General features: G+C 38.8%; 2 long non-coding RNA genes across 2 annotated transcripts; one reads left to right on the top strand and one right to left on the bottom strand.

Moving 5' to 3' along the window:
• Positions 1 to 3,337: 3,337 nt before the first annotated feature.
• Positions 3,338 to 8,542, bottom strand: LOC113032165 (uncharacterized). Its single transcript, XR_003273844.2, has 4 exons — positions 7,833 to 8,542; positions 6,617 to 6,671; positions 6,265 to 6,360; positions 3,338 to 4,115 (listed from the first exon to the last, which is right to left on the bottom strand). It is a non-coding gene; the product is annotated as an uncharacterized LOC113032165 (long non-coding RNA).
• Positions 8,543 to 11,341: 2,799 nt separating this feature from the next.
• On the top strand, positions 11,342 to 15,153 carry LOC145430774 (uncharacterized). The gene is made up of 3 exons (XR_013911138.1): positions 11,342 to 11,485; positions 12,619 to 12,741; positions 14,000 to 15,153. It is a non-coding gene; the product is annotated as an uncharacterized LOC145430774 (long non-coding RNA).

The raw sequence follows: 15,153 nt of genomic DNA, 5'->3' as shown, positions 1-15,153 counted from the left end.
TGTCATTGCTGTATAGCCTGGCAGTGTGGATCAGTGAATCGATGTCTCGTTCACTCTTGGCATACAGCTTGATGTCATCCATGTACAGGAGTTGGCTGACAACTGCTCCGTTCCATAGCCAGTATCCGTAGCCAGTCTTGTCAATGATCTCACTGAGGGGGTTCAGGCCTATGCAGAACAGCAGTGGGGACAGAGCATCTCCTTGGTAGATCCCGCACTTGATGGTGACTTGTGCTATGGGCTTGGAGTTGGCCTCTAGTGTTGTACGCCACATCCCCATTGAGTTCCTGATGAAGGCTCTTAGGGTCCCATTGATCTTGTACAATTCTAGGCATTCCAGTATCCAGCTGTGGGGCATTGGGCCTTTGGGTCATAGGCCTTCTTGTAATCAATCCAGGCAGTGCACAGGTTGGTCAGTCTGGTCTTGCAGTCTCGACTGACTGTTCTGTCTACCAGTAGCTGGTGTTTTGCGCCTCTGGTATTCTTGCCAATTCCTTTCTGTGTCCCGCTCATGTATTGACCCATGTGCCTGTTCATCTTAGCTGATATGATGCCTGACAGGAGCTTCCATGTAGTACTGAGGCAGGTTATTGGTCGGTAGTTGGAGGGGACCGGTCCCTTCTTGGGGTCCTTGGGGATCAGGACCGTTCGACCTTCGGTTAGCCATTCCGGGTGTCTCTCGTTAACTAGCAGCTGGTTCATTTGTGCTGCCAGACGCTCGTGGAGTGCAGTCAGCTTCTTCAGCCAGTAGGCGTGAACCATGTCGGGCCCTGGTGCTGTCCAACTCTTCATACTGGAGACCCTTTCTTGGATATCTGCCACTGTGATGGTTACTGGACCCTGTTCAGGGAGGTCGCTGTGGTCTGCCCTCCGATCCTCTAGCCACTGAGCATTGCCGTTATGGGTTGCGTCCTTCTCCCATATGCTCTTCCAGTATTGCTCCGTCTCCAGCCTTGGTGGTGCTGTTCTCTTATTGTTCCCTTGCCACTGAGAGTACACCTTTGCTGGTTCTGTGGAGAACAGCTGGTTTATTCTCCTGCCTTCTATCTCTCTGGTGTACCTCCTCAAGCGGCTGGCCAAGGCTGTGAGTCTTTGCTTGGCAGTTTCCAAGGCCTCAGGTATGGACAGCTTGCTGTATTTCTTAGGCATTGTAATTGAAGTGCTTTTCCTCCCTGGGCGCCCGAGTCTTGCTAAAAAGTCTTAAACCCTAAAATATGCAACATGAGCATCAATGAGCTGTCAGAGTTGTATTTGTTATCCTTCTACTGTGATTCAGGCCGCTCCAAGCATTAAGTCTGCTCAAATAAAATTAGATGGATGTACTAATTTGACTACTTACTCTAATAATAATAATAATATGTGAGATTAAATGAACAGGGTCATAAATTTAATTACACTCGCCTTTACTGAAGAACTGAGCCTTCAGAAATAAATCCCATTAAACATAAAATATTTTTCAAACCTGGGAACCTTCGACCTTCTTCGTTTATAAATGCAGAGTACTGTTGCAGTCCACAGTAACTGTGAACAAATTGTGAAAATGAAGCGAATCAGAAAAAATATCACCAACAAAAAACCTTCAATTTAAATCCAGAGAAACACCCAAAGCTACAAACAGTAGTGAAAGTGAAAGAAACCAAAAAGTAATGCAGCTTACATTCCTCTTATGCTGTGCAGGCTTCAGGCAGAGCGCACACCATTTCTGATGCGCACACACACACACACACACACACACACAGGGTCTAATATTGGAGTAATTAATTGAGAAAATGACTTTGACGCTGGTTTGACAGTAGTGCAGAACAGAGCAGAAGGCAGACCTAATCACTCCGGCCCTAAATGGATTCATTATGAGGACCAGCCTGACATGCTGCTACAGCTGCTACTGCAATGCAGAAGGAAAGGCAGGGTGGGGGTGACTGGGGCCTAATCCAGCACAATGACACCTATAAAATCGACTTTTACTTCCTGACAGGGCATTACACTGAGCTAAGAGTCTTGTAGAAAGACAGCAAATACAGTATTTAGGTTTGAACTCTGGGACTCAAACAGGTTTTCTTGGCTTTGCCTTTTGTTTAGATGACAACGTTTCTTCAATCAGCATGATTGACCTGCAGCACATGTCAGGACACTGAGCTACTATTGATCATATCATTTTGATATTCATGCAGGGGTACATAACACCTAACAAATAAAAGAGCTTTCCGATTTTGATGCTAAAGTTGCAAAAATTGACAACCTGCTTATTATGTGGAGATGTTCGACACTCCTCGGTGGAAAGAATGCACTGAAGGAGAACACAGTGAAAAAAAGCAAATCCTCGAGGAATGAAACATAAAAAGGATTTTGTGCAGCAAAGATATTGATTCTCTGCTTCCTTGTTGATCATCTCACAACCCTGAAGATTATGTCCTCTGGGTTGGGAACCAATTACCTCTGCTCATGAGATATATTTAGTTTTTTTTTAGTAAAGTATAAAATAAAAACTCTTTCATGAGTGACTCTTCCAATCAGGGGCAGAATTTGATGACAGCATTTTTTTTATTTTATTGTGGATTGTTAAAATTGCTTGGGGTTAAGATGTGCATGGCGTATAAGGTGGTGGAATAAAAACCAGTAGCTGTTCTAAAAACTAAAACTGACGTTTACTTAAAAATTTTGAGGCAACACTTTTACACTTAAAAATATTTAGTAGATTGGAAACCAGTCAAATCTGTTCAATATACTTGATCAATTGAATAACTAAAGCTTAAACATATTAAGTTGAAATTAATAATTGTAGTTGTTACACAAACGTGAAAAAATTGAGTAAATAACACTGACATGCTTGGTCAGTGTAACTGAAATATACAGGGTGGGCCATTTATATGGATACACCATAATAACATGCACTGTAAAACCTAATAAGTTCACAGAACTCAAAAATTGTTGTGTAACAGATTACACAACAATTTTTTAGTGATGTTTTTAAAAGTTTTAAGTTTAACTACAATAAAAATTATAGTTGCAGTTGCCTTAAATTACCTCAATGTTAACTCATAAATGTTGATATTCCTCAACTTATAATTAGGGAGTAATAAACTCAAAATGTTCAATTTTTTCAACTTAATTAAGGTGGGAAATACACTCAAAATATTTTACATATTGCAACTCATACGATGTGGGAAATAAACTCAAACTTTTTCATATTTTCTAACTTATAATATGGGAAATAACACTTAAAATCTTCAATATTTTTTAAAATACTGTGGGAAATACACTTACAAATAATTCTAAACTGTTTACCCAGTAAATTATAATCAGCTAAAAGTGTTAGAAAACATGAAAGTAACAACACTAACAATTTAACAACTTTTTATTAAACACAATGTGCTTTTAAAAAGGCACAAACAACAGAGCTCACTCATAAAAAAGTGCTTCATAAATAAAACAAGAGAAAAAGACTCCAAGGGTCTCCATCTCAATTCTAAAATTCAATAACATTTTCAGTATTAACAGCAATTGCAGCTATTAGAACATTGATGCATTTAACACTTACTGTACCTTGACAGCTGCAGCTCACTTTCTTTTTTAAAAATACATAAAAAAAACAGTACTGGTTTCCACTGCTGTACTTATAGGGAACAAACATCAAGGCAGTGCATTTACGTATTAGGCAACAGAACATTAAACATGAATAGTGAACTGAACAGTCATTCATCTTAAATGTGAGGTAGAAGAGGCAAATGATTAGGAAAAAAAACAAACAAAAAAGCTTCCTCAATACTCAGCTTAACAAGTAGTCCATTCTGAGTGATTCACTCATTGAACAAATCATTCTTCAGCATCAGTAGACGCCCTTTCAGTGGTTTGTTGTCCTCAAGGCACATCACAACCTTCTGGATAAATGTGAATGTAAGCTCAAGTTTCTTTGGGTATTGTAGGTCTAATGCATAGATGTACCCAAAGAGCAGGAGAAATGACTCAGCCAGATTTGTGGGACCATTCACAAGTATTTCATCCTCAACGACAATGCAGATGCTTTCGGGACTGAAGAGGGCCGAATCAGTAGTGTCATCCGTGACAACTGTCAGCAGAGCCACAGGAGTGTCAGTGAGGTCTGGACCATCTGCTGACTGCAAAACAAAAATAATACAAGAATGAGTTCAGCCCCACAAGGACACAAATCATGCTATTGATTAGAGGTGTGAATCTTCATAAGTCGCACGTTTCTTTTAGGATTATAATGTCAACGATTTAATTTGATATTGCGATACATCATGATGCATTACAATAATCTTAATTTGGGTTTGGTTTCAAAACATATGTGTAAATAAATGTTTTCAATAATAAATATATGCCAAGATATTTGTTTTTGTTATTTACCAAACATTTCTCTGACCACAACATGGCACCTCCAAAAAAATAGAACACTTGAATTTTAAAAAGGGAGATAGTTTTTATCTGCAGATTTTTTTTGTATAATAATCTTTCAACTATTTTCATGTTTTCTGGTTTATGCGTAACAATCTTCTTGCAATCTTATTCAACAATAGTTGATATATGGGAGAAAACAAGTCAGATGAGGACTGTGTTGAACATCCTTCCTGATATACAGTGGGGCAAAAAAGTATTTAGTCAGCCACCGATTGTGCAAGTTCCCCCACCTAAAATGATGACAGAGGTCAGTAATTTGCACCAGAGGAACACTTTAACTGTGAGAGACAGAATGTGAAAAAAAAATCCATGAATCCACATGGTAGGATTTGTAAAGAATTTATTCGTAAATCAGGGTGGAAAATAAGTATTTGGTCAATAACAAAAATACAACTCAATACTTTGTAACATAACCTTTGTTGGCAATAACAGAGGTCAAACGTTTACTATAGGTCTTTACCAGGTTTGCACACACAGTAGCTGGTATTTTGGCCCATTCCTCCATGCAGATCTTCTCGAGAGCAGTGATGTTTTGGGGCTGTCGCCGAGCAACACGGACTTTCAACTCCCGCCACAGATTTTCTATGGGGTTGAGGTCTGGAGACTGGCTAGGCCACTCCAGGACTTTCAAATGCTTCTTACGGAGCCACTCCTTTGTTGCCCGGGCGGTGTGTTTTGGATCATTGTCATGTTGGAAGACCCAGCCTCGTTTCATCTTCAAAGTTCTCACTGATGGAAGGAGGTTTTGGCTCAAAATCTCACCATACATGGCCCCATTCATTCTGTCCTTAACAAGGATCAGTCGTCCTGTCCCCTTGGCAGAAAAACAGCCCCATAACATGATGTTTCCACCCCCATGCTTCACAGTAGGTATGGTGTTCTTGGGATGCAACTCAGTATTCTTCTTCCTCCAAACACGACGAGTTGAGTTTATACCCAAAAGTTCTACTTTGGTTTCATCTGACCACATGACAGTCTCCCAATCCTCTGCTGTATCATCCATGTGCTCTCTGGCAAACTTCAGACGGGCCTGGACATGCACTGGCTTCAGCAGCGGAACACGTCTGGCACTGCGGGATTTGATTCCCTGCCGTTGTAGTGTGTTACTGATGGTGACCTTTGTTACTTTGGTCCCAGCTCTCTGCAGGTCATTCACCAGGTCCCCCTGTGTGGTTCTGGGATCTTTGCTCACCGTTCTCATGATCATTTTGATCCCACGGGATGAGATCTTTGCGTGGAGCCCCAGATCGAGGGAGATTATCAGTGGTCTTGTATGTCTTCCATTTTCTGATGATTGCTCCCACAGTTGATTTTTGCACACCAAGCTGCTTGCCTATTGTAGATTCACTCTTCCCAGTCTGGTGCAGGTCTACAATACTTTTCCGGGTGTCCTTCGAAAGCTCTTTGGTCTTGGCCATGGCGGAGTTTGGAGTCTGACTGTTTGAGGCTGTGGACAGGTCTCTTTTATACAGATGATGAGTTCAAACAGGTGCCATTCATACAGGTAACGAGTGGGGGACAGAAAAGCTTCTTACAGAAGACGTTACAGGTCTGTGTGAGCCAGAGATTTTCCTTGTTTGAGGTGACCAAATACTTATTTTCCACCCTAATTTACAAATAAATTCTTTACAAATCCTACCATGTGAATTCATGGATTTTTTTTCACATTCTGTCTCTCACAGTTGAAGTGTACCTCTGGTGCAAATTACTGACCTCTGTCATTTTTTTAAGTGGGGGAACTTGCACAATCGGTGGCTGACTAAATACTTTTTTGCCCCACTGTACACCCTGGTTCTCCTTGAGTTCTGAGCGATGTCATATGGTTGATGCTGAGGCCAGTACACTTACATCACAAGTCCTGAATAACGTGGAGGCATCTTCACGCAGGTACACAGGAAGTGCACGAAGGACGAGGGCCCGTCTTGTATTTACATCATGCTGTTCCTAGATGAACACACAATATCTATTAGAATAGTATTTACACAAATGCAGAGTAAAAACAAAGTGTTGGATAGCCATGTTCTGATTGTCATTGTTATAGATCAGGGGTGTCCAAACTTTTTGTGTAACGGGCTAAACCTGTCAATCTAGAAGGGTAACCCAAAAAAAATCTAAAATTTTTGAATAATTCAAGGCAAAATTCTCTAGTTTCTTTGTATTTATTTTTTATTTAAATTGGGACACAAATTATAAAACTCACCCACTGACAACTGGTGAAATGTTGACTCTCTGTAGCGCTCTTTGCAGTCTGATATCTGTAAACAATATGTGCACAAAGACGACTTATTAATGTTCAAAAACATTTTTTGCACAGCACACACACACAAGTAGTCAGCTGATCTCATCTGATGCAGATCTGCTCCTTGATCAAGTGACATTTGTCCGGATTTTTGGCACGAGTGACGTCGAATCAGCACCGCAGCTGGATGGCCCGATTTACATACCCAGCGCAGCTGATACTCACCACAATAATTTACTAAGATTATATGCACTCCTGTTATTAAGTCCAGTTCAGTCTGTTAATGTTAACCGTTTCAAACTAATGTTGATAAGTGTGTTGCTAAGCTTAATAACTTAAATAACAAACTTGAAATTTACCCGTCCTATTTTCCCTTTTATTGTTTTTTCTCTGTGCTGTAAATCTTCTGTCTAAAAAGAAATCTGAGGCTGCTGTTCTGAAAATAAGCTACCAAAGCTTTTTCTGAATGAATCAATAAAGATCCATTTATGGAAAGCTGTGATGAAAGCAGTTTTGTCTTTAATTATATTCAACAATATAACATATTCGACCACTTTTAAGTGATTTTGTGATCTTTAATACACTTTAATACACTAAAGTTAAGGTTATTTACCTAATTTCTAGTAAGTAGCCCTCAGTGAAAAAAGTTTGGACACCCCAGCCTTACAGGTTAGGGAGTATTTGTGATCCGCACAGTCTGCATCAATGATTCTTTCTTAGCCTGGGAGCAGAACGCGGCTCTTTATTTTCATTTCATTTCAATTTATCTAGCAAAGATCGATAGGGTCTGGCTTAAAGGTGTCAAGGAGGCGCCTCAGTCTGGCTGGTTGAGCCTTGTCGAATTAGCGCGAACAATTTAGCTGAACTTCGTTCGTAGCACCGAGTTCGACCAGTGTATAATGTTAGGCTGAATCAGGCGATGCATTTTTCCGCAAGCCTTGACTTGTAGAGCTCGCTTAGTGGAATACCCCTCTAAACTGTTAAAAGGATTTCGAGATTATCTCACAACCACACATTTGAGACTACGAAAAAATACAAACGTGTCTAATTACCATCATGATAACACACTCATGTTGTTTATTATTGTTCGCTTCATGCTAGCACACACACACAGCTCAACAGCGTAAACTACTGACTGTGTAACACGGACACGGACACTTGAAATAAGTATACTCACAATACGCACGTACATTACCGGCGAATACGACAACCAGTGGAAAGTTTTAGTAGAAAGTTCAAATGCATGGAGCTAGAACTGCCACCGTCAACTTCCCGGGCAAGAATACAATGCATTATGGGAAATGTTGTCCCCCACGGAAAACCGCCAAAACGTTACATCATTCTAATTTGAAATAACATTACGTATTTGTCACATTAGAAAACTTCTAAAATTACAATTACTTGGATTCGAATTCATTTATAACAAACATTCACTGTGCACAAAGTACAAATATATTTCCAGTAAAAAATAAAAAAGAATGTTTATTGAAATTAAATTTAAACAAAACAAAAACACGTTAGACTTACCAAATTTAGGGCAGTTGATGAAAAAAAATAAGGTGGTGGTCGTGGTGGGTTGAAGTTGGGGACTCTTAATCCACACGGGCTGGCCAAAACTTCCCCGTATCAAGGTAAATTCAAGATGGCTGACTAAGCTTTCCTGAGGGAGCGACAAGACTCCACCCACCAGAACGTCACTAATATATGCTTCTTAAACATTTTGAGCGTTCCAAAAAATTTAGCTAAAAAATATTGAGCCCTATTCAATTAAAGCTGCATAAAAGCCAACAGAGCTCAATACTTTATAGTTTGCTCAACTACAAAACGACATTTGAGTGTTATGAGCTTATTAGTTATGAGCTAGAACAACTGTTAGGGATTACAGTGTGGGAATGGTTGGTGATATTAAAGTCCTGTTTGTGGCACATTAGTATATGTGAGGGGGCAAACTCCTCAAGATGGGTGGTGACCATGGTGGCCATTTAGAAGTCGGCCATCTTGGATACAACCTTTGTTTTTTCAATAGGAAGAGGGCCATGTGACACATCAAACTTATTGGTAGCAGTCTCCTGGAAAGTGGATTGGTCATCGTGGGCCAGTTGAATGGCCCCCAAGTTCTCCCGATCTGACCCCCTTAGAAGGCAATTGTCTATGGTGTGAAGATATGAGACGTGCAGCACCTGAAACTACAGATACTGGATGCCTGTGCTGGCATTTCTCCTGCGGTGTTGCTATCAGTGTGTGAAGAGTGGGAGAAGAGGGTTGCATTGACAATCCAACACAATGGGCAGCACATTGAACACATTTTATAAGTGGTCAGAAATGTGTAAATAACTCATGAAAGAATAAAGTTACCTTTGAAACCAAGCACACAATTGTTTTTCTTGTGACATTACCAATAAGTTTGATGTGTCACATGGCCCTCTTCCTATTGAAAAAACAAAAGTTGTAATCAGGATGGCCGACTTCTAAATGGCCACCATGGTCACCACCCATCTTGAGGAGTTTGCCCCCTCACATATACTAATGTGCCACAAACAGGACTTTAATATTACCAACCATTCCCATTTTATTACGGTGTATCCATATAAATGGCCCACCCTGTAGATGGTCAGTTAATCCAAAATTTTGTTCCATTTTCTTAATATTGTAAACTGAATGCAATATAATCAAAATTGTACTTAATATTAAATATGGTAAATGGCCTGTATTTGTATAGTGCTTTACTTAGTCCCTATGGACCCCAAAGCACTTTACACTACATTCAGTCATCCACACACTGGTGATGGCAGCTACATTGCAGTCACAGCCACCCTGGGGCACACTGACTGGCCCTCTGACCACCACCAGTAGGCAACCAGTAGCAACCAAGACTGTTGGTGCCGGGGCTTGAACCAGCAACCTTCCGATTACAAGACAAACTGCCAACTCTTGAGCCACGATCGCCCCCTAACATTCAAACATGAATGTTATTGTATTTCACTGGTAGTTTAAGTCTACAAAACCAAACAAACTAATATGTAGTTGTGTGTTTCATAATACATGTGATAGGTTTGTAGCTTGAACCCATCCGCTGGAACGTTGAAGACAATATAATTACACTGCAAAGCAAGACACAAGTAGGCAAAGTTCTTCATGTTTCTCGTGCACGGGAGAGACCGGACAGGCGCCGTTCCTTCGCTTGACCCCAGTTGCTCTCGTTCATTCTCCCGTAACACTGTTCTTTTATTGAGGTTACATGAATATGCATAGGTTCATTAACATATGACGTCTATATGACGTCTACATACAAACAAAGAGTACCTTGCCTGTGTGTGTGTGTGTGGGGGGGGGGGGGGTGTCAGAGTGTGACCCCATAAACGACTTCCTTAACCTGCTGGTCTGGAAAATCCAACAGTTCATCTAAACAAAAAGCACTTAGACTAGAACAGACGTAGCTACGTTAATCCTACCATAAAACAATAAAACAAGGTACGACCTCTCCATGCTCCTAGGATGTAGGTGTGCATTCCAGTGTGGAATACACACCAAGCCTTTGCAGCCTGCTAAAGATCACAGTCCTTTCACTACACAATTGATTATACACCTCTAAGCATATATGGTTAAATATTTCTAAGCATAAATGACAATCAACAATACAAAACCTAACAACATGTATGAAAAATGACCACATGTTAACATTTTTCCAAATGAAAATTTAATTTTCATAAACATGGCAATAACTCGCAATAAAGAAGCACTAAAAAGACAAGAGCCTTTTCCCTTTTAGCTCAAAGCCTCACATACTTGAAGGATAAATGTCAAACCAGGAGAGCAAACACAAACGCTCAGAGTATTTGAAAAACAAAATGAACAAAACAATGCAAAAGGCTCATGGTACTCAATTACTTTACGTTATCGTGTTTTACTTACACTTTTCAGTTGTAGTAAATAATATTGATTTGAATAATTAATGATTTTAGTACGAGATACTGATCAGTATAGATACCTATTTCTCACATATTTTGATTCAAATTTAAACAAAAATATTAAGTACATGCAAAGAAGGTATTCTGTGAACCACATACTGAATTTCTTGTCTGAGATAAATGTAAATAAATACCTTAATTTAACACAAACACATACGTTAACATTTTAGACATTTATTTCAATTTATCAAACTCAAATAATTACTAAAAGGATATTCATAGATTTTATCAGGCTCATCTAACTTATATTTATAGTGATATTTACTAAGCCTCTGAATTACTTTTTAGAGTGGCCTTCTTTAGGGCTTATTTGCTGATGGGCAGTGCATCATCAGCATGTTGCAAAGCGCCGAGGTAGGTTAAAGCATGCCAGGACTTCTGGAGGGCCCTTGTCCCAAATAGTTCACTCCCCAAGCAGTCACAATTTACCACACAGTATCACTTCAGCTTCTCAGCAGCAGAGGGCACTCTGTGTGAAGCAGGTGTTTATGAATATATACATTTTTACAATGGACAGTGCAAATGTTTCTTACTGTTGACCAAACATTTGTCATCATGAATACTCATTCATATCTTGCCTGCTAAGCTACAATCACAAATTTTCAGATTTCTCTAAAAGAAGAATACACTGTAAAAAAAATCCGTAAAAATACAGTACTATCTACTGTATAAACGTGAAGGAATTTTCCGTATTAGTAATTTACAGGTATTTTTCTGTATTTCTCAACTACTGCAATGCATTGTGGGAAAAAGAACCCAAAAAGGAGGGAAAAGTAAGCGCAAGAGCAGCCATTAGGCTTCTTTCAGGCTTCATCTGGATTTTGGACTCTGAAGTTGGAGAAACTGCCTTCAAATTTCTGTGGTAAGTATTAAAACTCATGTTTCCTTTTATCAAAATAATAATTTTCAAAAGACTCTGCGTTTTTATTTAGAAAGAATTGTTAATTTATTTGTTAACTGGTTTCGGCTGTCTCCAGACAAGTCAGGAATATTTTGCTGACTCATTTTTAAAAAAATAATTGTTATTTAGGTTTAACATGACTTAAGCTTTATTTTAGTTAATGTTAAAATAATTTTTACTGTGATACCACCAGTTTTGCCCTTCAGTGGCTGAACCAGTTTTCATAAATATTATAGTTAGCTGTCTGTGTCTCTCTGGGTATTACACAGCTGTGACTGCTAACTAGCTAATTAGCGAAAGTCAGCGATGTGGATAACTGGGGAAAGTGAGAACTTATGGTCCTAGAAATTATTCTAGGACTCTCATAAGTACTGTATCAATACCCGTGTTTTACAGTTGGCTCTACTGTACACTTTAAAGGGTTTCGGGCAAAGTTACACTAACCCTAGTTTAACCCTCAGACCTTCCCGGCTGACGCTAGCAAATGCTAATGTAGCATTAGCTTTTGCTGATGATACTTTAGCAGCACTCTGATTTGGGCTGCTAAAGTAAATACTTTTAGCTAGCTGACCAGCATAGATTATTTCGGTGGTTAACAGACTGTAGTGGTAATATTATTGAAAGTATAGTTTCACCTCACCACATGTCTATTTTGTAGCACATAGAAATGTTTAGTTAATATTTATAGACAGACACATTTTCCCTGTAACTGTGTTTTTACTCCAGCATTTGTTGAAAATGTAATTTATGAAATGTTGAGCAGCATTTCTAGTATGTGGAATATTTTTGTCACCCCACTGTGCAAATATGATTAAATACTAATAATTATTACTAAAAAAAATTCAATAATAAATCAATAATAACTATTTCTTGATTGAACTATAATGTAAGCGCAGTGCTGGTGTGCAGGGGCTTTATATGCCTTGTCTATATCAAGCTTTTAGCCAAATATAAGCAGAGATATTTGTATCTTTCTTAAAAATTATTACAGATTATTTGAGAAATGGTTCAACAGCTATCACTACTTGACTCTAAGTCCTGCAGTGGAAAAATATCCCTTATTTCACCTTTGATCACACACTTTGGTTTTCCAGTGCAGAGCAATGAAAGACTTCACCAAGTGAAAAAAAAGATGAAGATACAAGCTGGTAATAATCCAGAGCAGCTGGTCTCAGGAAATGAAGAAAAACCCTGACCACCTTCTCTACAAACACAAGGTGAGTTTAATGTTGTGGTTGATTTCGTTTTTCAAGGTATGTATGTTACTTTAATTATAAACTGCTTTTGTTGCAACAGAATGGTGTTATGTGTATGCAACTCTACGTGAATTATAATCCTTTGTAGGGCTGTGTGATATGACCAAAATCTCACATCCCAATATAAGACATTTCTCTCCTGATAACGATATATATCACAAAATAGTGCATTTTCTGTAAATTCTGTGATTCTCGGGCAACTCGACTTATGTGAAGTGTTTTCAGTTGGGCGTCGTGTACCTGGAGTCGAGTGTTTTGACCGATGCATGAAACTATACATTTTTAGACATGAGTTTAAACGGCTGCCATTTTCTTTCTGAGTATTTATTTCACGGCGTGCTGCGAGGAAAAGCCTGTTCTAACGTTTGAGTCTAAGGATTATTTTGAGCACCTGACGGCTCTTTTTTGCTTTTCATTCGTAAACTCTCTCCATACTCTTTCATGTGATTCTTGTGTAGGTGGTTAAAGAGGTTTGTCGTGTTTGAGTGGTGGTGGGGACCAGTTTGTGGCATAATTTGCATAGTATAGCTTTCTGGGGCGTGTCAGACTTTTCATAACCAAACCATGTCCATGCTACAGAGGTAGCCCCTCGTTTAACAATAAGGTCCTCGATTTCTTTTGTCTGGTCCTTCTGATGGAGCTAGCTGGTTCTGCCTCATCCTCGCTGGTCATGCTGGTATTCTCTGTGCCTTCATCTGCGTGGTGACTGTAAGCGCCATTTATAGTCACTTCATGTTTTTATTTGAGGTCATTTGTTTGATGCATATTCTGAAATTTGATGTTTGGGAATAATGTACATCATTTGAGCTTTATTGTGAAAGGTTTATGTGGAAAATAAACAAGCGGACGGCGGAGCCACGCAATGGTTTTACCGTCATTGTTGGTAACGAAAGTACACGTAAAAACAGTCACTTGTCCGTCCATAGTGTGGTTATTTTAAGTATAAGAGAAAGAGAGAACTTTAAGAAATTAATATAGCCACTACAGTGACCATCAAAATCATGAAAAATATATTGCCATAAACAGTTTATTTTGCAACACCACATAACAAACAATAGTGTATAATATGAAACATACACATTTTTATATTGTCATCTGATATAAATCGTCATATCGCACAGCCCTAATCCTTTTTTATGTTGTTTATGTTCTAGGTAAAAAATAAAATAAAAATACAAACTTTTTAAAAATGACTTGTTGTTTCTCTTTTTTTTCTCAGAATAAATTGCGACTAGTCTCAATGGCTGACTTGGAGGAGCAACACAGCGACACGTTAATCCCGACTGCTGCAGTTCCTGTATGAACTGAGCAACTCTGAAAATCCAAGGAAAAGCTGAGTGTATTTTACTTAAAGCTCAGATGGACCTTGATGGACTAACATGCAGGCTGGATTCAGGACTTTGTCACACTGGTATATGAAGAGTGGTAACAAGACTTTGTAGTAATTTGCCTTACTATTGTCTTATTTGTTGTGATTTAGGGTCTGTGCGCACAAGCAGAGGTTTTTGTTTGTAACCGTAACCTTGTTTTCAGAGCCTTGTCTAACATTTAATGGTCATGAAATATGTCAGACTTTTTCCTCTACTTAAACAGCTAAGAGCATTTGAACACCATGGAGAAAAAGGTGTGCATTAAGGATTTTGAACTATGATGTTTAAGTGTTGTCACTGCTGAGGATGACACAGATCCTTATTCACTACGCTGCTGTTTACAGTTTAACTTTTCATCAGAACAAGCACTTCTAATTGTACTTTGCTCCTCACTGACAAAACAAGTCCAGTAAATACACTTTTATCTTTAAGTTTGGGACAGTGATCTGTCTTAATTTATTTTGTGTTTTAGTTATCATATGGTGAAAAGTCCTGTGGTTATCCATCCGTCCTGTTTGAATAAACCCAAAGTTCAGGAACATCTTCTTTAGATCTGTTCAGTTTTATTCATGTGGCACCACTTAAACAGTCAACAAATTTTGACTCAAGTATGTTATATTTTAAGGTAAAGAGTTGTTCTCAGACAAATGTTCACACAAATGTGAATGACATTCACTTCATTAATGAAGTGAATGTAATTCAGTAATCAAAGGTGTTTGGCTATAACTGACTACATGTGTATACTGTATCATAAGTGGACAGACATGGATGTAAGCCACACCTTAACCATTTGGCTGAGGCAAAACTACCACAAGGCAGTGATTCTAACTAAAAGGTACTATGGATATGATTAAATGTGAACATATAGTTAAATATGACATTTTTTGTTTGTCAGGTGTCCTGTTTGAAGAAAACACTTGGTAGCCACTTGAATGAATGTAAATAAACACATTTACATGAGGGCAACCTGATTTTAAGGAAATAAAAATGCTCAAATTTGAAA

This window comes from Astatotilapia calliptera, chromosome 2 (assembly GCF_964374335.1).
Source record: "Astatotilapia calliptera chromosome 2, fAstCal68.1, whole genome shotgun sequence".
NCBI lineage: Eukaryota > Metazoa > Chordata > Actinopteri > Cichliformes > Cichlidae > Astatotilapia > Astatotilapia calliptera.
This window is presented reverse-complemented; position numbering and strand designations above follow the sequence as displayed.